The 27,410-nt window shown below is 40.1% G+C and overlaps 1 protein-coding gene across 1 annotated transcript in view; it reads right to left on the bottom strand.

Annotated features, from left to right (window-relative positions):
* The window catches only part of PIK3C2A (phosphatidylinositol-4-phosphate 3-kinase catalytic subunit type 2 alpha), a 197,658-nt gene that overhangs the window by 149,569 nt on the left and 20,679 nt on the right, over nucleotides 1-27,410 (bottom strand). The gene's annotated exons all lie outside the window — the stretch shown is intronic.

The following is a 27,410-nucleotide window of genomic DNA, read 5'->3' on the forward strand; positions in this document are numbered from 1 at the left end:
GGCTTACAGTTTAACATCTAATGAAAACACATCATGGTGGGCAGCTTAGTGGAGGTAATGTATATGCAGCTGGCATAATGCTTGGTACCCGGTAGGCACGCAGATCCTGCTCTTCCTGACTTAATCCCTTTCTCTTCCTGAGATTGGTTCTTGAGTTAAAAAGTGGTTTCAATACCCAGCACAATGCCTGGCACATAGTCAGTGCTCAATTAACATTTGTTGAATGAATATTGAGTGTACACATCAATTAATTTGGCATTGATTTTGGCTTGATGCCAAGCCAGTTTCTAGGAATTATTATCACTGCTCCAATTTGCACTTAAGGATGACCAGAATTACCTCCTTTTATATTCTGAATTTGGTCAGATATTATAAGCTGTATTCATCACTTAATCTTAAAAAGAAAAATATATCAAATTCTCTTGGGCTATGTAATTTAAATTATTTCCCAATATTGTAACATGTGCGGTCATTGCAGAGCTCAGTCAAGGATTACAGGTTTCCTCAGCTATCCCAAAGTAGAGCATTCCCATGAGATCTTTCATAGGTTAAAACGGCCCAAAGGGAAGAAGCAATTATCGTTAATTTATATGTAAACATTTTCGAGCATTCCCAGACCTCCAAAATAACCTCTCTTAGGCTTTTCTGATAGTTTAGGACACATCTTGCTAATAGATACACAAAATCAATCAAGAGAAAGCACAGTTTGCTCACAGACACAGTTCAAAGCCATAGCAACTTGATGCTGAGATGCTGAGTGTACTTCCCAGAGGAGCTTGGTGATGCCACTCTCACGAGTAGGGGTGTGTGCTGCCTCTGTAAGGGCTCCCTGCAAAACAAATGCTGAACGCTACTTTTGCTTTCACCTTTTTTCAAAAAAGTGAAAATGCTCTTTGGATTTCTTTCACTTAGCAAAAAAAAAGGTGCTAGTATAGATAAGCAAAATGTGAGGGCACCGGGGTGGCTCAGTCAGTTGAGTCTGACTCTTGGGGGGCGCCTGAGTGGCTCAGTTGGTTAAGCATCTGACTTCAGCTCAGGTCATGATCTCAGGGTTTGTGAGTTTTAGCCCTGCGCCGAGCTCTGTGCTGACAGCTCAGAGCCTGGAGCCTGCTTCAGATTCTGTGTCTCCCTCTCTCTCTGCTCCTCTCCCACTCATGTGCTGTGTGTGTGTGTGTGTGTGTGTGTGTGTGTGTGTCTCTCTCTCTCTTTCTCTCAAAAATAATAAATATTTTAAAAAAGAAAAAAATTAAACAAACAAAAAAAAGAGGCTGACTCTTGGTTTTGGCCCAGGTCATGATCTTAAGGGTTCGTGGGTTTGAGCCCCACATTGGGCTCTGAGGTGACAGCATGAAGCTTGCTTAGGATTCTATCTCCCTCTCTCTGCTCCTCCCCCACTTGTGCTCCCTCTCTCTCTCTCTCTCTCTCTCTCTCGCTCTCAAAATAAACACACTTAAAAAAAAAAAAAAGCAAAGTGTCAAAAAAAAAAAAAAAAGGTATCCTAACATGAATTTTTGAGAAGCAGGGATACCGGGGTGCCTGGTTGGTTCAGTTGGTTAAGCATTCGGCTCAGGTCAGGATCTTGCAGTTCAAAAGTTCCAGCCCTGCGTCACCCTCTATGTTGACAGCTTAGAGCCTGGAACCTGCTTCGGATTCTGTATTTGTCTCTCTCTCTCTCTCTGCCCCTCTCTTGCTTGCACTCTGTCTCTCTCTCTCTCCCCAAAATAAACATAAAAATTTTTTTTTTGAAAAGCAGGGATACCTGTGTACTCTCCACAAGAGAGTAACAGCAGAGCATGAATTAAAATCACATGCAGTTTGAATTCCAACTATTTTGGTTAATTTAAGAAAAATTTTCTAATTATGGTAAAATACACTTAACATGAAATTTACCATCTTAGGGGCACCTGGATGGCTCAGTCCGTTGAGCGTCCGACTTTGGCCCAGGTCATGATCTCATGGTTCTCGAGCCCTGTGTGGGGCTCTGTGCTGACAGCTCAGAGCCTGGAGCCTGCTTCAGATTCTGTGTCACCCTCTCTCTCTGCCCCACCCCTGGTTTGTGCTCTGTCTCTCTCTGTCTTTCAAAAATAAATAAACACTAAAAAAAATAAATAAATACAAGAAATTTACCATCTTAACCATTTCAAGTGTACAGGTCAGTAGCATTAAGTATATTCAACATTACTTACATTACGTAAGTTGTTGTGCAAACTATCTCCAGAACCCTTTTTATCTTGCAAAACTGAAATTCTATATCCATGTAACAACTCCCCATTCCTTCTTTCCCCCATCCCCTGGCAACCATCCTTTTACTTTCTGTCTCCATGAATTTGATTACTCCAGGTGCTCTCTTATAAGTGGAGTTATACAGTGTTTGTCTTTTTGTGACTAGTTTATTTCACTTAGTGTGTCCTTAAGATTCATCCATGTTGTAGCATGTTAGAATTTCTTCCATTTATTTATTTATTTATTTATTTATTTATTTATTTATTATAAATGTTTATTTTTGAGAAAGACAGCGTGAGGGAGGGGCAGAGAGGGAGAGGGAGACAGGATCTGAAGCAGGCTCTGTGTTGACAGCAGAGAGCCCAATGCAATATGGGGCTCAAACTCACCAACCATGAGATCATGACGTGTGCTGAAGTCAGAGGCTTATTAACCCACTGAGTCACCCAGGTGCCCCTGAATTTCTTACCTTTTTAAGCAAAGTGTCCTATTGATGGACACTTGGGTTGCTTCTGCCATTAGCTATTGTGAATAACGATACTATGAACATGAGGATACAAATATTTTTTTATGTTTATTTTGAGAAAGAGAGAGAGAGAGAGAGAGTGAGCTTGCATGCAAGCAGGGAAGGGACAGAGGGAGAGGAAGAGAGAGAATCCAAGGCAGGCTCTGGGCTGTCAGCTCAGAGCCTTATGAGGAACTCCATATCATAACCTGAGCCGAAACCAAGAGTCAGATGCTTAACCGACGGAGCCACCCAGGTGCCCCAAGTATACACACATCTTTGATATCTTGTTTTCAGTTCTTTGGGGTATATACCAGAAGTGGAATCACTGGATCAGAAGGTAATTCCACTTTTAATTTTTTAAGGTATAGACCATACTGTTTTCTGTAGAGATTCAGACATTTTACATTCTTACCAATAGTGCAAAGTTTCCAATTTTTCCTTATCAACACTTGTTATTTTCTATTTTGTTTTTGTTTATTCTGTGGTAGCCATCCTAATGGGTATGAGATAGTATCTCATTGTGATTTTGTGGTTAATTAAAAAAAAAATCAAAGTAAAGGAGTGTCTAGTCTGTTCAGTGTCTGACTTTGGCTCAGGTCATGATCTTGTGGTTTGTGGGTTCAAGCCCCGCACCTGACTCTGTACTGACAGCTCAGAGCCTGGAGCCTGCTTGGGATTCTGTGTCTCTCTCTCTCTTTCTGCCCCTCCCCACTTGTGCTCTGTCTCTGTCAAAAATAAAATAAAACATTAAAAAAATCAAAGTAAAACCTTTTTTAAAAATGGCTGCATGAGATTAAAAAGTCAAATAATGCAGTTCTAAAAGGGGTATAAGGTCCTCATCCCAATCCCATCCCTCCTTGCCCTCCAATCCTGCTCTCCAGAGACAGCATTTTTCAATTCTTTTTAGTTGTTCTTCTGGTCCTGGAGACCATAGTACTAAATAATATGCTAATATTGTTATTTTTTTAAATTTATCATGTCCATCATTACAATTTTGTAATTATAGCACAGATATTTCTGTTCTTCCACTTTTCCTGATATAAGTATATAACGATGTGTAGTTAATTCAATATGACTAAGTATAATTTGGTACTGAGTATGTATTGTGCATAGATTATGTTTCCCTATATAATTTTTGCTTTTTTCCAGATTTAATAATTGCCTCATTATTAAATTTGCTCAATTTTCTACACATCTATTGCTAATTCTCTCCATATACTCCAATGTCTTCTTTTTATAGGCCTTTATAGAGCCAAACATATTACATAAATCATGATCTCCATGCTCCTGCTGGAGATCTCTGTCCTCGTATACCTCCAATCTGGACGTGTTGTTTCCTAAGCCTGCTATATAGTTGTCTAAGGACTTCCCTTCCAACGCCCCCTGGGAGCTGGAATTCTAGTAACTTAAAAAAAAATAGGGGCGCCTGGGTGGCGCAGTCGGTTAAGCGTCCGACTTCAGCCAGGTCACGATCTCCCGGTCCATGAGTTCGAGCCCCGCGTCAGGCTCTGGGCTGATGGCCCAGAGCCTGGAGCCTGTTTCCGATTCTGTGTCTCCCTCTCTCTCTGCCCCTCCCCCGTTCATGCTCTGTCTCTCTCTGTCCCAAAAATAAATAAACGTTGAAAAAAAAAATTTAAAAAAAAAAATAAATAAAATTTCGCATAAAAAACAGTATCTGACAGTAATTAGCTTTAGGTGCATCCTACTTGGGTTCTTAGGATGGTGAGTTCTGGCCTCCATTTCTTCAGTGTTACAGTCATTCCTTCTTCACAGCACAGCTCCTTGAGGGTGCAACCGCCTAGGCTCTAACAGTTACATAAGGGTAATAAGAACAGATGAAGAAGCACCAAGAGGAAAATACACAGTGTACTCTTTACCGAAGAGTTGGAAAAAAACAAAAATGTGGAAAGAATGTGGGACAATAATCCCAACCCTCTCATATTCTCACAATAAATGATGATCCCTATTAACATTTGTATCTATTTCCTTCTCATCTTTTTCTTAAGCCTGGATTTTGTTGTTGTTGTTGTTGTTGTTGTGACCATATTGTATACCCAATTTTATGTCCTGCATTTTTTTTTTAATGCTTATTTACTCTTGAGAGAGGGAGAGAGAGACAGAGAGACAGAGTGCAAGTGGGGGAGGGGCAGAGAGAAAGAGACACAGAATCTGAAGCAGGCTCCAGGCTCCGAGCTGTCAGCATAGGGCCCAAAGTGGGGCTCAAACTTGGAGGCCACAAGATCATGACCCGAGCCGAAGTTGGCTGCTTAACCAGCTAAGTCACCCATGTGCCCCTATGTCCTGCATTTTTAATAACAACGTTATATAAATGTTTTTCTTGGGCACCTGGGTGGTTCAGTCGGTTAAGTGTCTGACTTCAGCTCAGGTCATGATCTCACAGTCTGTGAGTTCCAGCCCTGCACCGGGCTCTGTGCTGACAGCTCAGAGCCTGGAGCCTGCTTCAGACTCTGCGTCTCCCTCTCTCTGATCGTCCCCTGTTCATGCTCTGTCTTTCTCTGTCTCAAAAATAAATAAATATTTTAAAAAATTAAAAAAAATAAGTGTTTTTCTAAGGACTTATAAATTACTCAGAAATATCATTTTAAAAAATGGCTGCATAATAGCCCATCCAGTTGAAGTACTGTAATTAATAGATCTTCTATTGTTGCATCTTTAGGTTGTTACCAATTTTCAACCATTATAAATAATGTTTTGGTAAATATTTTTTCAGTAAACTTTTGCATATTTGGGATTCTTTCCTTCAGATAGATTTTTACTAAGTCAAAGGATATAAATATTTTTAAAGCTAAAATATTTTTTCTTGGTTATTTTTATTCAAGGATGTATATTCAGAGACTGAACCCCTTTTACCTAAATGATCATGATCCATTTCATTGCCTTTACTGGCTACATTTGAATGTAGCTAGGACTAGATTAGATTAGATTGTTAGCCATCAGATTTAATTATGTACAGTTTAGGATAGAAAGAGAAAGATCAAAAGTCTTAGAAGATGTTCAGACAAAATGGTTCAGAAATGCTACAGTTTATCAGTCCTCACAGCTCAGAAGTGCTCTGTCCTCTGGCATATCACAAAGAAAACAGCCTTATCTCTGGGCTTGTCTTTAATGCCTCCCTCCTTCCTTCCTTCCTCCCTCCCTCTTTACTTTCCTTTTTTCCTTCCTAACCTTCCCTTCCTTCCACAACACATTATTACAATACCACTTCATGGAAACTCTAATAGCTATAGCACTTGGAAGGTATGCTAAAATGTTATTAATCAGAATATTGTTCATGTTGTACACCTAAAACTAATACAATGTTATATGTCAATTATATCTTAGTAAAATTGGAAGAAAAAAAGAGTCCTGACTCCACCATTTCCCTGAATCTAAAACTTGTCGCCTTTCAGGCTGCATTGCTGACTCCAACAAAGGGCTGGGCTCCTCCTTGTGTTACAAAGTTTTCCTCCCAATTAACTCCACCAAGGCAAATAGTGCATCTTTGTAACTCTTAAGCTTTCTGAAGGTAGTAACAACTGTCTATTCATCTTTGTTTCTCCAACATGGATCATTTTTAGTTCCCCAAGAATGTAGGCACTGAATGAATGGAGTATCATACAGCAGGAAGAAATCTAACAGACTCTTTTAAGACAGGATTTGTTTTTATATTCTAGACCAGGAGAAACAACTTATCGGTTCTAGGAAATCTAGCTCTATGGATATAGATCATCTATTGAGCATTATATCCATGTACCATGTTAGATTCTTTATAAATATTATCTCACTTAATTCCTATAATAACTCCATAACTCCATAATAGCAGGTATTATTAGTATCCCCACTTTACAATTGAGGTAGCTAAGGTATAAGAGGTCAAACTTCTTCATGGAAACACACAGTAAAGAGACATAAATGGAAGTCAAGAAAGTAAAAGTCTACCATGCCAGTCATCAAGACAGTGGGGGGAGGGGGGGGTGTGGTGACAAATAAAGCTAGTGGCAAAGATGGCAAAAATTATTATTTCTTCCAAGGATACACTGTAGCTGTACAGTGTCATAATGATCCCCTTCTTTTTAAAAACAATTTTTTTTTTTAATTTTTTTTCAACGTTTATTTATTCTTTTTGGGACAGAGAGAGACAGAGCATGAACGGGGGAGGGGCAGAGAGAGAGGGAGACACAGAATCGGAAACAGGCTCCAGGCTCTGAGCCATCAGCACAGAGCCCGACGCGGGGCTCGAACTCACGGACCACGAGATCGTGACCTGGCTGAAGTCGGACGCTTAACCGACTGTGCCACCCAGGCGCCCCTTGATCCCCTTCTTTAAGTGACTACTGCTTTCTTACTCACTGAAAAACCTTGTTTCCTAAAATCATTGAGTATCAGAAACTTTGTTGTTGGACATTATATCAGTAAAAAGGAAGCAACCTGCTTTTGCTTAGAGGTTCTAAGTCACTTTGAGGCAGAGAAGCTCTCTTAATTTGCAACCTAGGTGAGAGTTGCAGATAAGTTCTGGGCACAACATTCCATATCTATCTTAACTTGTAATGACCAAGAAAACAGGATCCTTGGTCTATTAGTAGTCCAAATCTGACATTAACCCATTTACAAATAGCTCTGTTTTAGTTTGAACCTAATCAAAACACAGCTTCCTTCAATTACACTTAAAATTCTGCCCTTTCCCCAAATCCTATAATAATTCTCTATTTTTCTTTGTTTGGTGAGATGCCCGATGGCTTTTAGCATGCAGTCTCCCTCATAGTAAGGAGTAATTAACCTGATTTTTATGCTTGCATGCTTGTCCCTGTGGTTTTAGGCTAACTGGGCTAGGAAAGGTTTGAATCCAAGTTTGCCTATAACAGAGCCTAATGTTTAAAATTATCTGGCTCTTTTTCTGTATGTATTGTCAATCTCCTTCAGCCAAAGACCAACAGGAACACTCCTACAGTTAAGTAAGTTTGGTTCATAGATCATCACAGCCGGAGGTAACATAGACCATGGGGAACTGCAGAGCATCTCGGTAAGAGGGTGTTAGAAAGCATTCATTTAGGAACAGAGCTTTGGTTGGGTGATTTTGAGGAGGGTACAAAGAAGAGGGTGTTCACTCCAGATCTGGTACTTATAGAAAGTAGAGACAATTCTATCGCAGAATATCTCAAGAAATGTCATCTATAGGAAGGACAGACTAGAGTGAGGCTAAAGCTGTAATCAGTAAGACACCATCAGTCACTAATACCAGCCAGTATAGGGTGATATTTTATGGCTTGGACAATGTTCTTGTTTTGTTTGTATTCAGACATGATTTTTGGAGTGGGCTTGCTTTTTGTCTTAATCCATCGTGTTTACAGAGTAGCTTTGTCTGATGTTGATGTTCTATAAAATAGAACATCAACAGGAGAAAACCAAGACCTCCCTGTGAATGCCAAGCCACCTCATAGCAACTCCAAGGCCAAACAACTGGTAGGACCAGGTCAGTTCCTGGATGCGAAATGATGCAATTTTTCTTTCTCAATACCTACATAAATGTATGTATGTATGTATGTATGTGTGCATGTGTGTGCATATACATAGATGCATACCTCTATTAAAATCATTTAAACTTTCAAACCTAAAATTCAAACAAAAACAAACTGGGGCACCTGGATGGCTCAATCAGTTGAGCGTCCGACTTTGGCTCAGGTCATGATTTCGTGGTTTGTGAGTTTGAGCCCCATATCAGGTTTGTTGCTGTCAGCCTGTCAGCACAGAGTCCACTTTGGATCCTCTGTCCCTTCTCTCTGCCCCTCCTCTGCTTGCACTTTCCCCCCCAAAGAAAACAAACTAAAGCAAACAAATAAACAAACAAAAGCAAATTGATATTTGGGATGTTTTCCATTGAACTTGGAATGGCATATATATTTATGGCTTGGGCATGGGCTATATTTTGTTTTGTTTTCAGTATGTGCTTATATATTTATTGAATATGTAATCCATTCACATGGCTAAAAAGAATTTTTTTTAAGTATACAGAGAAAAGTCTCCTTTCTGTCCCCCACCTGTTCAATTCCCACACTTTCCTAATAGGTAACTACTATTATAAGCTTCTTGTGTGTCTTTCCAGAGTTATTCTTTGTATACATAACACATAGGAAACTGATAATATTCTTGTGTTTCTTTTTTAAACTTAAAGAGAACAGATAAACATGAAGTTTTGTACCTTGATTTTCCATTAATATACCTGGGAGTTCTTTCTGTGTCAGAACCTAAAAAGCATCCTTATTCTCAGGGCAGCTTTGTTTGAACTATAATTTAATGATGTATGTTTTATCTGTTTTCAATCTTTTGTTACCACAAAAACAAGTGCAACAAATACCTTTGTACATGTGTCATTCCACACAGTACACATCATTCCACACATTTATCCCCCCTAGAATTAGTTTTCCAAGATGAAACTATTGTGTCAAGAGGTGCATACATTTGTAATTTTAAGAGATAATGCCAACTGTCCTCCACAGGGTTTACAGAAATTGACAGTCTTATCAGTGGAGTTGAGAAAGTACCTGTTTGCCCACAGCCTTACCAACAGTGTTTTCGAACTCTTCATTTTTTGTTAATCAGATGGTGGAAGATAACATTTCAGCGGGCCTAATTTGCATGTTTATTAATACTCCACACTGTCAGTGCAGAGCCTAATGTGGGGCTCATACCCACAAACCGTGAGATCATGACCTGAGCAGAAGTCGGACGCTTAACCCAGATACCCTAGGAATATTTTGTAAAAATAGACTTATTTTTTAGAGTGGTTTTAGGTTCACAACAAAATTGAGAAGCTACAGAGAGTTCCTATATACCCTCTGACCCCATACATGCACAAACTCCTACACTATCAAAATCTTGCACCAGAGTGGTACGTTTATTATAACTGATGAACCTTCATCGACACATCATTATCGCCCAAAGTTCATAGTTTACATTAGAGTTCACTTCCGGTGTTGTACATTCTTTGGGTTTGGACAAATTTACAATGACATGTATCTACCATTATAGTATCACACAGAGCAGTTTCACTGCCCTAAAATTTCTCTGTGCTCTACCAATTCATCCCTCCTACTCCCCTAATCCCTTAACAAACACTGATCTTTTTATTCTCTCCATAGTTTTGCCTTTTCCAGAATGTCATATAATTGGAATCATACTGTATGCAGCCTTTTCAGACTTCTCAGACTGGCATCTTTCACTTAGTGATATGCCTTTAAGGTTCCTTCATGCCTTTTCATGGCTTGATAGTTCATTTCTTTTTAGTGCTCAATAATATTCCATTGTTTGGATGGACCACACTTATTTATTCACTCACCTTATTGAAGAACAACTTGATTGTTTCTAAGTTTGGGCAATTATAAATAAAGCTGCTATAAACATCTGTGTGCAGGTTTTTGCATGAACATAAATCTTCAACTCATTTTGATAAATACTAAGGAGTGCAATTGTTGGATAGTATGGTAAGAGTATGTTTAGTTTTGTAAGAAACTACCAAATTGCCTTCAAAAAGAAGCTTAACATTTTGCATTCCATCCATAATAAATGACAGTTCCTGTTTATCCACATCCTTGTCAGCATTTGGTGTTATCTGTTTTAGATTTTAGCCATTCTAATAGGTAGTGGAATTTCATTGATGGAATTTTCAATTCTCTAATGACATATGATTACATGATTTTGAGAATCTTTTCATTTGCCATCTGTATATCTTCTTCATTGAGGTGTCTATCAGGTCTTTGGCTCATTTTTTAATTGTGTTGTTTGTTTTCTTATTGTTGAGTTTTAAGAGTTCTTTATATATTATAGATAACTATCCTATATCAAATGTGTGTTTTGTAAATATATTCTCCCAGTCTGTGGCCTGTCTTCTCATTTTCTTGAAAGATGAGTCTTTTTTTTTCCATATGATAAAGATCCATTATAATTTTATAGTTCTTTTATGGTTTTCTATGAATTGTTTGTTCAAATCTCTTGATGGGCTGAGTTTTAGAGTCATTTGGTTGTTAGATTTGAGGAGAAATTACCTCTTTCTAGAGTCATCCATGTCTCCACTCACCAATCTCTCCAAATTGGCATCTCAGATCAATCCATCCTTTTGTATTTATGGCGGCTAGGAAGCTAATTCTGAATGAAATGAAAGTTAATGGTAAAACTGACTTCTGAAAATTTCCAATTTTTAAGCCAACCATGTTTGCTGGCAATAACCACTTACCTTTCACTATCACTTATTTAATAGAGAGCAAAACTTCTGACCTTTAGTGTTATGTTGGAGCTGGTTGATGCCAGCAGCTCAGGAGAGCTAACTATTCAACTTTCAGGAATTTTGTGAGCCAGTCATTAATGCCATACTAAAAATTAACTTATATAAACTTACAATTAAATAAATTACATTAAGAGCAAAGGCAAGGGGCACCTGGTTGGCTCAGTCAGTTAAGCATCTGACTCTGCCTCAGGTAATGATCTCACAGTTTGTGGGTTTGAGTCCTGAATCTGGCTCTGTGCTGACAGCTCAGAGCCTGGAGCCTGCTTCAGATTCTATGTCTCCCTCTCTCACTGACCCTCCCCTGCTTGTGCTCTGTCTCTCTGTCTCTCAAAAATAAATAAATGTTAAAAAAAAATTTTTAAGTCATCATTCATCACCTTATTCTGCTGCATTTCACTATTATCTATGTTCTTGGGTCATTTACATTTACTGTATCTGTATGATGGGAATAGAACATAATATAATATAATCTATATAATGGTGTGTATGATGGAAATATAATGTAATATAATCTAATCTATGTAATGGTGTGTAGTAACCACATTTCTTTCCTGTTCTGCACTCAGTGATACCACAAAATTGGCCATGTTAAAAGCGTTTATCCCTGCAAATGCTGGAAGTCCGGGTTTTTCTCCCCCCCCCCCCCCCCCCCCCCCACTCCCAGAAAGCCAGTTTAACTATGAACTAGCACTCCTTTCATTGCTGATGTGTTGGCTCCGGAACACGTCACCTCCGGAACACGTCACCTTTTCAAAAGGAGTTCAGCATGTTCAGTCAACCTGGCTCCAAATTTGCCTCGCTCTGTTAATTTAGAGAAAATGTAACTGAAAACTGAAACTGAATCAAGTTTCTCTATTCAAAACTGGCTTTGGAGTGTTTGGTTTTTTTTTAAACACAATAACTGATTTTGCAATGTTATACATCTGAAACTAATATAATGTTATATGTCAATTACACCTCCATTTAAAAAAAACCCTCTGACTTTGGAGCAGCCGTGGTGGCTATGCCTCTCAGTCATTGAACTCAGCAGTATGCAAATCAATTAGCAGATTTCAAAGCATCTGCTGTTTTTACAGCTTGGACCATCATGATTCCCATCTCTCTGCTTGGATTTCTTCATTCCATCAAGTGTGTTTCTCGTTTCGTTACTGAGCCCTTTATCTCTGCTATGTGGTTCCCTATCTCTGTGTTAATGGTCTTACTGATGTCCTCCACTCTTGTCTCAGGTCCAGTGAGTACTCTTATGATCAAAGCTTTAAATTCTCCAGCAGGCATGTTACTTATATCTGTTTCACTTAGATCTCTGGCCATGGGCTTGTCCTGTTCTTTCATTTGGGACAAATTCCTCTGTCTTCTTACTTTGTTTAATTGTCTGCGCCTGTTTCTGTGTGTTAGGAAAGTCAGTCTCTCGTTCTTGAGGGTAATGGCTTTATGAAGAGGTCCTGTAGTGCCCTGCAGTGTGGTGTCCCCCTTTCCGCAGGGCCTGGCACTTCCAGGAGTGTCTCCAATGTATACTGTATCTGCTTTGGTGTTGTGTTCTGAAAGCTTTATCCTTCAGGCCAGTGGTCCACAGAGGCTCTCTCTGCCTATTGTGGGCAGTGTTTGGTCCCTGGCCTGAATGTGGCATGTTTTAACTAGGTGTGCTCTGATCTGCTTATGAAATGAGACCTGTCGCCATTTCTGGCCAGTGGAGCCAAGGCCCACAAAACTTCCAGGTTGGAAGATGTGATGTGGGCAGGGGTTTGGGCTTGTCTTCTGGGGAAGAGGGCCTGCGGTGCTGCCACCCAGGCAAGCTTGACTGGGAGGGGCCATTTCACCCCAGAGAGGTGGGAAGGACTTAAGTAGCTAGACTGAGGCTGTGCTGTTTCCCCCGCTAGTGGCCCCCTGCTTATGCTGAGAGGTGGAGGAGGGAACTCATGCCTGCCAGTTCCTTCATTCCCGAAGGGGTCTTTTCCTGAACCTTGTCAATCACTCTCAGATTAGCAAATAACCTTCCCATTGTGTGCCCCAGGTGCTTTTCAAATCGCTGTTTCCACAATGGACCTCTGCAGGCTGTTTGCCTGCCTTCTAAGGGCAGCCCCAATGTCCTCCAAGCTCTCCTAGAGCCAAGCACACTGATCTTTAAAACCCCAGACTTTAAGCCCTGCTTGTTGGTTCCTGGAACTCAGGAAATTTGGCACCTCTTTTGCTCTTGGGATTCGTCTTCCCCGTGCACTCTCCTGTGTTAGTCTGTCTCTCGCTCTTCTCCAAGACCGGAGCTCCCTTCCCACCGGCAGTAGACAGTTTTAGAGGCTTCACAGAAATGCTGGGGCCAACAGCTTCTGCATTCCCAGTGTCAGAATCTCCCCAGGGGATCTCCTGCCTGGCAACAATTCCAGGCTGCCTGTAGTTCTGACTCAAGCAAGCTTGCTAAGAAAGATTCCTACAATAAAGCAAACTTCCTCGTTTTCATCTTCTGTTTTCACATTCAAATCTCTAGTGACAACCCTTTGATTGCTTTCCTGAAATATGAAGTTGGACCCCTTCATACAGAATAGAATACGGCAGAAATGATGATGTCATATCTGATATCAGGTTATGAAAAGACTGTGGTTTACAGATGGTGTGTTCTTTCGTTCTCCCTTTCTCTCAGGTTGCTTGCTTCTAGGGAAGCCAGCTGCCATGTAATGAGACAGCCTTGAGAAGAGGCCACATGAGTCAGTTTAGAAGCAGATCTTCTGGGGCCTGTCAACAGCCACATGAGTGAGCCTGGAAGTAGATCCTGTCTCAGCCAAGCCTTGAGAAGAATGCAGCCTCATGAGACACCCTGACCCAGAACCACATAGCTCAGATAGATTCCTGGCTCACAGAAATTGTAGCATAAATATCTGCTCTTTTAGTCACTAAATTGGGATTATTTGTTGTGAGGCAATAGATTACTAATACAGGTGCTAAGGCTTTTACTCAACCAGTTAATTAAGAAGGGAATTGGTAAGACATTAAGACCGATTCAAATGAGAATTTTAAGAATAGATAAAGAGAGAGAGGCAATTAAATACATTGAAATAAGGAGTGCCTGGCTGGCTCAGTCAGAGGAGCCTGTGACTTGATCTCAGGGTTGTGAGTTCAAGCCCCAGGTTGGGTGCAGAGTATTACTAAAAAAAATAAACTTAAAAAAATAAAAACACTGAAATAAATTGCTAAGAGATGAAAGTCTGATTAATATCTTATAGTATAATAAAATGTAATATTTTGGGTCATCTTTTTTATAATCTGGAAATTAATTATATTTCAATCAGACAAAATCCACGTGTATTTTTGTGGACAAGAATCTTTTGTATTACCATCAGTTTTCCACAGTTGAACTTCCCAAATAACTGTAAAATAGCCTACTTAGAAGAAAGTCAAAGGGGCACATCTCTGTAGAATCAAATTATCCCCAGTTGGTCTGCTAGACAATGCCCAGCATTCTTCTGAAAGGACACCAATAATCTCTGTTACCTATTTTCAAATTTTGGCTAATTGTCCTAGACACTTGTTTAACGGTCGTATACTATTCGAGCAATTTGAAACACCCCAATTTTTTAATTATTCTTCTATTACTGAAATTTAGGTTGTTTCCAATTTTTTTTCTTATTTACTATATTAGATGGTCTTTTAGTAGTATTTTATGTAAATATTTTAGTGTTGTAAATAATGATTATATTAATTTGTCTTTAAGATAAATCCCCAGGGGTCAGATCAAAGTATAAGAACAAGTGTGAAGTGTGCTCTCCAGTGCCCTTGGTAGACTAGTGCCCACTCTGCCTTTTTCAGTCTGGTTTCTGTTTCTTTCTGATGCACTAGGCCATCCAGCAGATTGTTCCCCTCACCTTTCTGTTGCTAATAGTCCTGTGACCTCTACCGGGCATATTCTCCCTTCTCTTACCTAGGCCAGAGTGATGACTTTCAGGGGATTCAGAAGCCTCTTGAAATAGAATGCAAAATTTTGTGTGTATATTTGTGTGTGTGTGTGTGTGTGTGTGTGTGTGTGTGCTTTCTCTGTGAAAGTCAGAGATTTAACCAACTTCTCAGAGGAGGTATGTGGGATGCTGAAGCTCCAGGTCCAAAAGGTTTTTTCTTATCCCTTCAAGCCTCACTGGTCTTTTCCTCTCAGGAAAATATACATATTCGCGATCTAGCTTTGTACTAATAGTCCTAAATTGTTAACTAATGGCTTTAAGGGAATTATTTTGTTTCTTCAACTTTTAGGACATATACTTTTAAAAGGTAGGCAGAAAGAATAAAAGGAAAAAAATGAACACATTAGAGATATTGTAGAGGAGGCATTTAGGATGATGCCTAGTATGTCTGGAACACAGAAAATGGTACCTACTATTGGCTCTCACTAAAATGCTTATTAGGTGAAAGGCAATGTAGCATGGTCTCTGAATGCCAACTGAGGTTTGAATCCTGGCTTTGGTACTTGAGCTGCATGACGTTGGCAATTTGCTCAGATTCTCTGTGTCTCATTTTCCTTATCTGTAAAATGAGGATAATAACAATACCTAATTCATGCAACTGTTATGGTAATTACATGAGATAATGAATATAAAATGTTCTGAATGGCATCTGGCACATAATAAAAAGGTCATTATTATTCCAGACTGAAGCACTTTCATATATATTTTCTAATATTCACAAAGATCTATGAGTCTTTTTTTCATTCTTTAAAAAAAATTTTTTTTTATGTTTCTTTATTTTTAAGACACAGAGAAACAGAGCATGAACAGGGGAGGGTCAGAGAGAGAGGGAGACACAGAATCTGAAGCAGGCTCCAGGCTCTGAGCTATCAGCACAGAACCTGACAAGGGGCTTGAACTCACAGACCATGAGATCATGACCTGAGCCGAAGTCAGACACTTAACCGACTGAACCACCCAGGCACCCCTTTTTTTCATTCTTTTAATTGAAAAATTTCAAACATATACAAAAGTAGAGAGAACAGTATAACAAATCCCTGGGTACCCATCACCTAGCTTTAACAATTATCAACACATGGCCAGTCTGTTTCAATACCCAGCCGCTTTCCCCCATACTTGGATTATTTTGAAGCAAATTCCAATCATAATATCGTTTCATTCAGTATGTATGTCTAAAAAGTAAGAACTATTTTAAAAGTTTATTAACCTCTTTTAATTGGTAGATTAATTGAGGCTCATGAAGCTAGGTAACATTCCCAAAGTGACCCAGCTGGTATTAACCAAAATTCAAATGTAAGACTGATTTCTTTTACATTGCCATTTACTGACTGATACAAATATCAACGATCTGAAGGTTAGGCATCAAAACTCCAAATTTCAATAATAAATCTTAGCATTTTAAAATTTAGAAGGAATGGGGAACCTGGGTGGCTCAGTCAGTTGAGCTTCTGACTTCGGCTCAGGTCATGATCTCATGGTCTGTGAGTTTGAGCCCCTCGTTGGGCTCTGTGCTGACAGCTTAGAGCCTGGAGCCTGCTTCGGATTCTGTGTCTCCCTCTCTCTCTGACCCTCCCCCATCCATGCTCTGTCTCCCTCTGTCTCAAAAATAAAATAAACACTAAAAAAATTTGAAAAAAATAAAGTTTAGAAGGAAAAATCAGAATAGAATAAAAGCATAGGCACTCAACATTGAGCGGGAATAGAGCGTAGATTAAGTTCCTTGGGATTTATTTTTTTCTCTGGTTGAAAAGAATTATCTTGATCTTTGAAATCATCAAGCATGAAGTGGGAAAGCAGGGCATCAATTGTTCACACTTTGTGCATGGTGAGCAACTGAGCAAATGTTTTTTTCTCCAGCTTCCAGCACTAAAACAAATGCCTCAGTACCTGTATGTAGTGTGTCACACTTTCAAAAGAAAATACTATATTCTTAGCAATGTGATTATTTAAAAGGAAGAGTATGCACCCAGAAACAGCATGTAGGGAATTAAAATTATAGTGTCTAGCATCGTGACAGCTTTCAACAAAAGTTAATTGATGATGATGAAAATGAGGGGTGCCTGGGTGGTTCAGTCGGTTAAGTGTCCAACTTCGGCTCAGGTCATGATCTCACAGTTCGTGGGTTTGAGCCCTGGGTTGGGCTCTGGGCTGACAGCTCAGAGCCTGGAGCCTGCTTTGGATTCTGTGTCTCCCTCTCTCTTTGCCCCTCCCCCACTTGTGCTCTGTCTCTGTCTCTCTCTCAAAAACAAATAAACATTAAAAAAATTTTTTTTAAAAGATGATGAAAATGATAGCAATCATGATGTGGTTACATATGACATATAAACCACACAAAGGAGCAGGAGAACAAGTCAGCCATATGTCTGTAAATAGCAGCTTGCAAAGTAGCTTTGGAGTTTGCCTGTGGAAAAGGCCAAACAGGTGGTGTGTACATTGTAGCGCCTAAAACCACAGGTTTTGGAGTCAGCAAGAATTCTGATCCCCTACTAAAAGATGCGTTACCTTGAACACATTACTTGACATCTCTGAGCCTTGGTTTCTGCATTCTCTATGGGGATAATAGTACCTATTGCATAGTTACAAGTACCTATTGTACTTATAAGTACAATAGTTGCATAGTTATAAGTACCTATAAGTACCTATTGCCTTGTTATAAGGCTTACATGGGATTATGTGACTGAATTACAATGATAAAATTATTTGGGAGTTATCAGGAGATGTCCCCATAGCTTGAGAAAATGAGGAAAGTAAGACTGCTTTTCTGAAGCAGAGGAAGGAAACTAAGGGTTCTCAGTCTGGCCATAATGTATGTAGAGAAAGACTGCATCATTTATGAGGGAGAATAAATACCCCAGGTTCACTTGGTAGCTTGATGAGGATCTAGCTGCCTGAGTTAAGTTTGCTAACAGGGAGAAATGAGCAGGCAAGTACGTAAGTCCAGTGGTAGTGATGTCTGTCTGTGGATGCCTGAATTAACATTTGGCTCTTGTGCATTTTGGGTACCCCAAGTCTGTCTTACAGGCCCTGGTCACTCTGAGGACTTTCATAGGAAAGGACAGATCAAGCCAGACTGACCTTAGACAGAGCGCACATAAATCACTTAGAAGGAGGTCTTACTAAAATGCAGATTTGTGAAAAAAAAAAAAAAAAAAAAAAAGGGGCGCCTGGGTGGCGCAGTCGGTTAAGCGTCCGACTTCAGCCAGGTCACGATCTCGCGGTCCGTGAGTTCGAGCCCCGCGTCGGGCTCTGGGCTGATGGCTCAGAGCCTGGAGCCTGTTTCCGATTCTGTGTCTCCCTCTCTCTCTGCCCCTCCCCCGTTCATGCTCTGTCTCTCTCTGTCCCAAAAATAAATAAACGTTGAAAAAAAAAATGCAGATTTGGATTTGTTATGTCTAAGGTAGGGCCTGAGATGCTCTGCTGATCCCCAGACCACACTTTGAGTAACAAAGATACAGACGACACACTATCACTTCCAATTATACATCTACTTTCAACAAGGATTCATCAGAAATATTTATCATCCTCTCCTTTTAGGGGTCATAAGTTTCTAACTCAGAACCTACTGCTTGCTGTCCAAGAACTCTGCAACTAAGGACTGGAACAAACCTCGTACTTGCTTCTTTTGTTTTGTTCCTTTGTACCTAGATGGAGGGCAGGGTGGGACAATAATGGGTCCCAAATGGGGATGGGGAAGGAGATGGGACAAATCTCTCTCAGGTATCCTGTCTGTAGACAGAAGCTGAGAGAAAGAAAAGGGTGCTTGATCATAGGTCCTGGGGAAGCCCAAGGCAAAGCAGGGAAAACTAAATGAAAACAGGCCAGCTAAGCGGGAAGAGAAGGCAAGAGGGTGGTGAAGAGATGGTGGCAGATGACTGCTTGGGAGCTGTGAGACCTCATCCTACCTGGTAGAGCCTGAACTGGTGGCTAGCATGATGGCATCATCACTCCTGTTACAGGTAAGGCTAAATTTGAGCCAGAGGCCACTCACAAGCCATATTCAGACTAGAGTTTGCTGAAATAAGGGACTGGCAATATGGAGCTTTTGAAGGTATCTTATTTCTAAAAGTGTTGATTTGCTGATTGGAAAACTGAGAGAATAAAATAAATGGGTTATATAAAACTGAATTAAAGTTTATTTATTTATTTTGAGGTGGGGGAACAGAGAGAGAGGAAGAGAGAGGATCTCAAGCAGGCTCCAAGCTGTCAGGATATAGCCTGATGCAGGACTCGATCTCACAAACCATGAGATCATGACCTGAGCTGAAATCAGGTGTCTGAGGCTTAGCCAACTAAGCCACCCATTTGCTCCAAAACTTGATTAGCAGCAACATTAAAACTCACCTATAATCACTATATGAAAGGTGTAATACAAAAATAAAGTGCAACATGTCAGAGGAAAATTAATTACCACTATGTTAATTATCAAAAAAAGCTTCGAGTCTTGAAAACTTGTTCCTGTGATTTTTCTCTTACAAGGAAAATCCTGTTATGATTCTAAATTCTGAATAAAGGCATTTTTATATTCCTTTTTTTCTGCACGCTAAATGTCTTATTGAAATATAAAATTAGAAAATTTTCATCTTTCAGAAACTTTTACTTTTTTATATCACACAAATAGTGCTTAAAGCTGCTCAAAAATTTAATATTATGACCAACAACATAAGATAAAAGCTTTTAATCCCTCAAAGTAAATCACAATAAATGGAAGAACTTTATTTCCTTCAAAGGGAAGTGTCTAAACAAAGGAAGAAAACTATGTATTAAGTGAGGCATAACATTGTTTGCTGCTACATAAAAACCAATAGGCACACAATGGCTTGGGGTCTAGCAAACAACAGAGCACACGGTTCTTCATCACATAGTCTTGACTTTGATCTCAGCTAGATGTCTGACCTCGGTAAGCCACTTGATTGCTCTTAGCCTCATTTCTCCTCTGTAAAATGAGGGATTAGACTAGTTGGTATTCAGTCCCAATGTCCCATTGATTTAGTAGAAGCCCACTTAAAATTTCTTGTTAAATTTTATTTATTTTGTGTGTGTGTGTGTGTGTGTGTGTGTGAGAGAGAGAGAGAGAGAGAGAGAGAGAGAGAGAGAGAGAGAGAGAGAAAGAGAGAGAATCCCAAGCAGGGTTCATGCTATTAGCACAAGCCCAACACAGGGCTCAATCTCATGAACTGCAAGATCATGACCATAGCTGAAATCAAGAATCAGACATTAAACCGACTGAGCCACCCAGGTGCCCCTAGTTGAAGCCTACTTTTGACTGTGAGAGCATCAAAAAGTATTTGCCATTTCCTGTAGCATTGAATGTCTTAGTAAGTGGGGACCCAGAGAGGTGAAACAATGTTATAGGGGCAGAGTTTGGTTGAACTCCAAGATGCATGATTTCTATCTAGGGATCCTTTCTACAATATTATTCAACTTGAAATTCTTTCCACAGATGAACTTTCCTGCTATCAAAATGAAAAATGCACCAGAATAAACCACAGAAGACACTGGTTTAACATAATTTCCTCTGTAGAAAGGGTTAGTTTCTAGGTGACTTAATACAACTTATAAATGACTGTTCATGGTTGGAAGTATGAATATAAATTATGCTAGACAACCACATGAAAGCAGATCAAGTTCTTCTATATAGCCAAAACGGCTAGTTTCAAGATTACATGGCACTGATCTTCTTGGTCTATGAGTGACCTAAGGGCAGAGGCTACGTCTGGCCCATCTGTGAGGTTAGCAAGGCAGGCACTCTGCAGCTAGGAGATTCCCCCTACCAGTGCAGTGCCCTGGGGCAAAGGAGCCAATCTGCAACATTAGGGAGGGGATCTGAAAGGGAAGGGACTCTCAGGAGAACCAAGGAAGCTAAAGAAGATCTTACAATGGAACCCAAACAAGAGTCTGTCTTCTGCACAGGCACATGAGTAGGGATGTCAGATGTCCTTATCAAAAGTTCTATGCAACTAGGGGATGTGGAAAGGAACTGTCATCACAGAGTCCAATGTGGTGCTCGAACTCAGGAATTGAGAGATCATGACCTGAGCTGAAGTCAGATGCTTAACTAACTGAGCCACCCAGGTGTCCCCATACTGGAGATTATTACATATCAGAATGCTTTATACTTTCTATTGTCTGCAGAGTACATGGGTGTGCTCCTATCTAAGAGGAAATGAAGGACTAGTGGTGAATAAAATCCATCAGTAATGTCTTCACTTCATTTTCTCTCACACATAAGTGTCTAGTATAGGGTCTAACACATAGTATGTGCTCATATCTCTTTAAAATCTTTGACACACGTATTTACCTAACCTTTCTGGGGATCATGTAATACCTTTGAAGTTCAAGACAGAAGCTCTGACTGAAAGTCACAGCTTGGTGTCCTTATGGATTAAAGGGTTTTGCCAGGAACTCCAAAGGCCACTTAACCTTGCAAATGGAAGGTTTCCCAGGCTCCCCAGTGGAGCTTTGTTTTTCCCTCCAAAGATAAGGGAGTGTTCTGGGGACCTAGGCCTGTATGCCAGCTGTTGCTTTTCTTGATCACAGTATCTCATATAAACCAAAAGTCTATGGATTCTTTTATTAACAGAAGGAAAAGGCAAAGCCAGATACTATAGAAGCTTCACAATTTGAAAGAACTAAGTTTTCTGGGCTGACATAGTCATCCTCTGAGTGCCAGGAGTTGCACAGGTCTACACCCTCTGGCTGAGTGACTACTCAGTACTGCTGGAGGTCTGAGTTACAGGCTGGGAAGCTGTGGCAATATCCAAGTGCTCCACTGAACGTGATGGGGCTCCGGACATACTACTCAAAATGTGGCACCTTGCCATATTGAATATTTTAAGCTGAAGAAGTTTTGAGAAAATAGTAGAAGGAAAGTCACTCTAACCTTCCCCTTGCCTTTCTGCCCTGAAATAAGTCATAAAACCCTCATATGAGAGATGTTCTCCTTATACTTGGAGGAAAGGAGCAACCTCATTCTGAAGACAAAAGGATGTCAAGAAAAATCCTGAAAGGCCTTGCTAAGTTTCCTCCAGTTTACTACACTTACCTCATACTCCGTAACCTACCATATTCCTCCACAACTGTCTACTTTTCATCAAACAACCCAGAATAAAATACTCTTAAGTCTTCATGTCCTTATGAAGGTTCCTGTGTCACAAACAAACTTATTTTAAGTAAATTAGTATGCTTTTCTTGTATTAATCTTCCTTTGTTAGTTTAACTTTCAGACCCAGTGAGGGACCCTAGGAAACTTTCCTCTCCTACATGTGTTGTGCTCTCCCCAGTGGCCAGTATACACCACACTGCAGCCCTGACCAGAGCTCCCTAAGGTAACTTTCAGGTCAGGTCTTGGCATCTGTGGGCCTCAGAGCCCATGTGGAAGTCCATGTTTATCCTTAGTCTGCCTCTTTCCTTGCCAGGTAAGTGTGGCACCAGAAATATTGCCGATGCTGCAAGGGAGGTGAAGCAGGTGCCAGGGACTGCAGATAAATAAGTCTGCTCAACCCAAGATCATTGGAGAATCCTCATGTTTAGGTGATAACAGACAGGCTAGGAGAGAGGAGAAAAGGTCAGGGAAGAGGAGGAAGTTTAGAAGAATACCCCATTAAGGAAATGAAGGAGGAGAGAGTGTCAAGGGGAGGCTGATGCCAAACAGCATCAAATGCTGCCAAGAGGCCAAGAAGGATAACAAACGCACAAAGGCTGGGTTTGACAAAGTGAGAGGATATCAAGAGAAGTACAGAGGAGGGTTTTGGGATAAGCCATTTGAGGAAGACTTCCTGTGAAGGACTAATTTTGGATTCAGCCTTGACAAATGTAAAGAATATGAATTAATAGAAGAGTAGAGAGAATCTTAGTCAAAAGTATAAGTTTTAGGAAAGAGAAGGAAGAATGGGCAAGATTGGCATTGTTAAATGAAAAAATTCAACTGAGAAAACTTGAAGATCTAACTGCCTTTAATTGTTTTTAAGTTTATTTATTTCGAAAGGGAGAGCAATAGAGAGCACAAGCAGGGGAGGGGCAGAGAGAAGGAGAGACAGAATCCCAAGCAGGTTCTGCGCCATCAGCCCAGAGCCCATTGCAAGGCTTGAACTCACAAACTGTGAGATCATGACCTAAGCTGAGATCAAGAGTCCAATGCTTGACCGACTGTACCACCCAGGTGCCCCTCTAATTGGCTTTATGCAACAATTCATTAATTGGGCAACATCCAATCTAGTAAGCAGAAAGGCACTCCAAGGAGCGGTACAAAATGGCAGGCTTTCATAGGCAGAAGGAGTAAAGGATAAGGAAAGCAGATTACCTCACCTTCCTTTGGGGGAATGGAAAGGGTCTATATGGCAGATTATGTCATTCGTGCTGACTAGAAAATTCCAGACTGACTGGCTAAGACTACATTCCTGGGGTGCCTGGGTGGTTCAGTTGGTTAAGTGTACAACTTCAGCTCAGGTCATGATCTCACAGTTCGTGAGTTTGAGCCCCTGCATCAGGCTCTCTGCTGTTAGTGCACAGCCTTCTTGGGATTCCCTCTCTCACCCTCTGTCTCCACCCCTCCCTTGTGCCCTCTCTCTCACTAAAAATAAATATGTAAACTTAAAAAAATTATTAGAAAACAAGACTACATTTCTGGAGAAGATTGAAACTGCAATTAGGTTAGGTATTAAGCTTTGGTGATGTGGGCTTAGCACAAGTGACTCCATTTTAGGACCTGCTGTTTCTTTTTAACAGCACATAAGTACAAGATTTTACTGCAGAGGAAGGTGCTTGGAACATCAGGAAAAACAATGGAGCTGGTAAGATTGAGAAGGGAGGTGGCAGCTATTGGAATATCTTCAAGGTTCTCATAAAGAGTTGCTTTAGTGTATGGTTATTTTGAAGTCACTATAGGACCATATTGAGTTTATAATTCCAGAGATAACATAACTACTACCATAGCAAAATTGAGGCATGTAGGCATGATAATCAAACCAGGTATACCAAAAAGAGAATGTATTCTGTTAATCAGTGTGGTATAATTCTGAAGTAGCAGCCATGTAGTATACAAGGAAAAATTATAAGAGACTGAAACGGATCAACAAAATTACTGATGTCTTCAGTGGAAAATAGGTCTTATCTAGCACATACTTCCAGTTATCTGATTCTATAGGGTCTCTGAGCCTTTTGTTGGCTATGAGTTATATATAACACTATAAATTATAGATAGCTGATACTGGTACAATGACTCCTGTCTACAGACATGCAAGTGAATTTTGCTTGGCCGAGATTCAGTTGATTTCTCTCCCCCACTGTGGAAGAAGTCAGTTTTGCATTTATTAAACAGACTCTTTAGTATTCCCGATGGCTTTCATATGAGCCTACTCCCTGGATTCTCTCTGAACCAGTTGCCAAATATCACCAACACAATCTGTTATAAGATGAAGCAGAGTTTATTGCTTTCCATGGTAAGGAAGAAAACCACTTCACAAAGCTTTGGCAGTATTTTGGAGGGAGAAGGCAAAGACAGAATTTACAGAGAATTGGAAGTTTGATGTAGGGTGAGTCTTTCAAAATAAGGACTTAATTATGATTAGGTAAGGATCATGATACAATAGTTTGGGTTTGGTAGAAACAGCCAAGAAATGGATTTGAGGAAAGGGATTCAAAGAATCCTAAGGGGCAAACTATTGATGTTTTCCATTAGAGTGTTGATGATTCCTCCAGGAAGTTCCCATAATAAGCAATCAAACCATTTGTCTGGGCAGGAGACTCCTGGAAAAATTAAGTGATGCTGAGTGAAGACAGGAGAATAACAAACTCATGCCAATGCAGGCAGAAATAGCACCAGGTCATATTAAAGTTAGGTATGGTTCCCTTTATCAGTGTCTGGCTGAGTGTTAGCGTTGCCATGTAGCTGGTTTAGGTTTCATAGTTGTAACATCTTATTGGTTCCCTCATTAATAAGTGAATTAAATAACGTCTTTGGTATGTGTTCATTTTATATCTATGTGAGAGTCATGATTTTTAAAATATTACCTCCAAATAGGCAAAAGAGTCCAAGTGATTTGAAATATGAAGAGTTAAATAGAATTGGGTAGTTCCTGATACAGATATGTAATATCCTGATTAGAAAATGAATAGGTAAATCTGTCATGAGTAGATAAATCTGTTCACTGTGAACAGGTAAATCGTGCTTGGTAAAAATAAGTCTCTTACTATAAGATTTCAGTTTTATTTTTAATAGCATTTGTCAGCAAAGGAAATTGCTTTAGTTTTGCTACCAGGCTGGCTTAAGTAAAGGGAACTTGTTTTTATGAAACAGGCTGGGTGTGGGTAAGGGGTGGTGAGTCAAGGGTTTCTAGTTTTGTGGGACTGAACCCTGACATATCAAAGGTGGTATTTCCAGAGTCTGGCCATGTCAGTCCTTCCCTATTGCAAGAAATATTTCAGCTGTGTCTGAACCTGCACCTCAGTGGGTTTGCTCCACCATGTCAATTCATCCTCAGACAATGTCTCTGATCAGGATCCCAGTGGCACTTCTCTAGGGAAGGTTTTTGAAGAAGTTTCTCAGGATATTTGGACATAATCTTCTTCACCTGGGTGGACTGGCTTCCAGTAGCCAAAGCACTCAGTTTTCTGGCCCAATGAGTGATTATTGAATCTAAATGTATCTGGCTTCTGGAATCAGAAAGTGTTTATCTCTCATTGCCCCAGGAAAGGGATTACAGGGACAGGGAAGAGCTCGGGAGGGATTCAGTTTCTGAATCAAGAAGCCAGATAAAGTCAGATTTAACACACACTAGAAACACTTAAGAGAGGGGCGCCTGGGTGGCGCAGTGGGTTAAGCGTCCGACTTCAGCCAGGTCACGATCTCGCGGTCCGTGAGTTCGAGCCCCGCGTCGGGCTCTGGTCTGATGGCTCAGAGCCTGGAGCCTGTTTCCGATTCTGTGTCTCCCTCTCTCTCTGCCCCTCCCCCGTTCATGCTCTGTCTCTCTGTCCCAAAAATAAATAAACGTTGAAAAAAAAAAAAAAAAATTAAAAAAAAAAAAAAAAAAAAAAAGAAACACTTAAGAGAGTAGCATTGAGGGGCGCCTGGGTGGCGCAGTCGGTTAAGCGTCAGACTTCAGCCAGGTCACGATCTCGCGGTCCGCGAGTTCGAGCCCCGCGTCAGGCTCTGGGCTGATGGCTCAGAGCCTGGAGCCTGTTTCCGATTCTGTGTCTCCTTCTCTCTCTGCCCCTCCCCCGTTCATGCTCTGTCTCTCTCTGTCCCAAAAATAAATAAACGTTGAAAATATGCATTAAAAAAAAAAAAAAAAAGAGAGTAGCATTGACAACTAAGAACAAGAAACAAAGGCCAGACCAGGCTAGCCTGGCCAACTGAAGACCACATCCCAGTTCCTATAATGATGCTGATGTCTGATCCTTTCTTTTTTCTTTTTAAATTTTCTTTGGGAAAAGAAAGTTTCTTAGAAAAATGTAACAAACACCTGCTATCACCTAGAACAAAAAACTGAAGTGTATAAATATGGTAATATCATATACAATGATTTATTCCTAAAGATTTTATTCTTTTTTTTTTTAATTTTTTTTTAACGTTTATTTATTTTTGAGAGAGAGAGAGACAGAGCATGAACAGGGGAGGGGCAGAGAGAGAGGGAGACACAGAATCTGAAACAGGCTCCAGGCTCTGAGCTGTCAGCACAGAGCCCTACGCGGGGCTCGAACTCACGGACCGTGAGATCATGACCTGAGCCGAAGTCGGACGCCTAACCGACCAATCCACCCAGGCGCCCCCCTAAAGATTTTATTCTTAACTGCTACACCCAACATAGGGCTTGAATTCACAACCCTGAGACCAAGAGCCACATGCTCTACCAACTGAGCCAGCCAGGTGCTCCTCATATACAATGATTTTTTAAAATGCAGTTTTTCCTTCCTTTTTCTTGACTCCTCCCTTATTTACCTTCCCTTTCCTTCCTCTACCCACATTAAACCCCCTATGCCATATTAATAAGCTAGTCTTTTAAAATATTTTATTACTTGTATAATCCTACAAAAATCTACTTAGTTATATCTACCCATACATATACATACATATTTTTAAAAATGGGATCTACTTGTCAGTAGATTGTGAATCTACTGTAAATTGTGAAAAAATTTTAAATGGACTAACAAAATGATTACTCATGCCTGTTTAGTGCATCCTTCCCAGTTACCGCCCCCATCATTGTCTTTGAGCTAGTTTATAACTCTGTAAATTGTAGAAAACAGAGAATAATGCAGCTGTTTTTGTCCAGAGAAATGGAAATGAATTATGTCTTGTGGATGCAATAGATTATTGCCCTGTTGATAGACCAGTTTTGTATCTAATTGTAAAATTTATTTCAACATCATTTATTCTTCTTTGAACCTATTATAATACATTCCTGGTTCCCTTATAAATTAATGAGTCAAATAAAAATTTTGATACATGTTTATATTTGTATCG

The sequence above is a fragment of the Leopardus geoffroyi genome, chromosome D1, assembly GCF_018350155.1.
Source record: "Leopardus geoffroyi isolate Oge1 chromosome D1, O.geoffroyi_Oge1_pat1.0, whole genome shotgun sequence".
Taxonomy (NCBI): Eukaryota; Metazoa; Chordata; class Mammalia; order Carnivora; family Felidae; genus Leopardus; species Leopardus geoffroyi.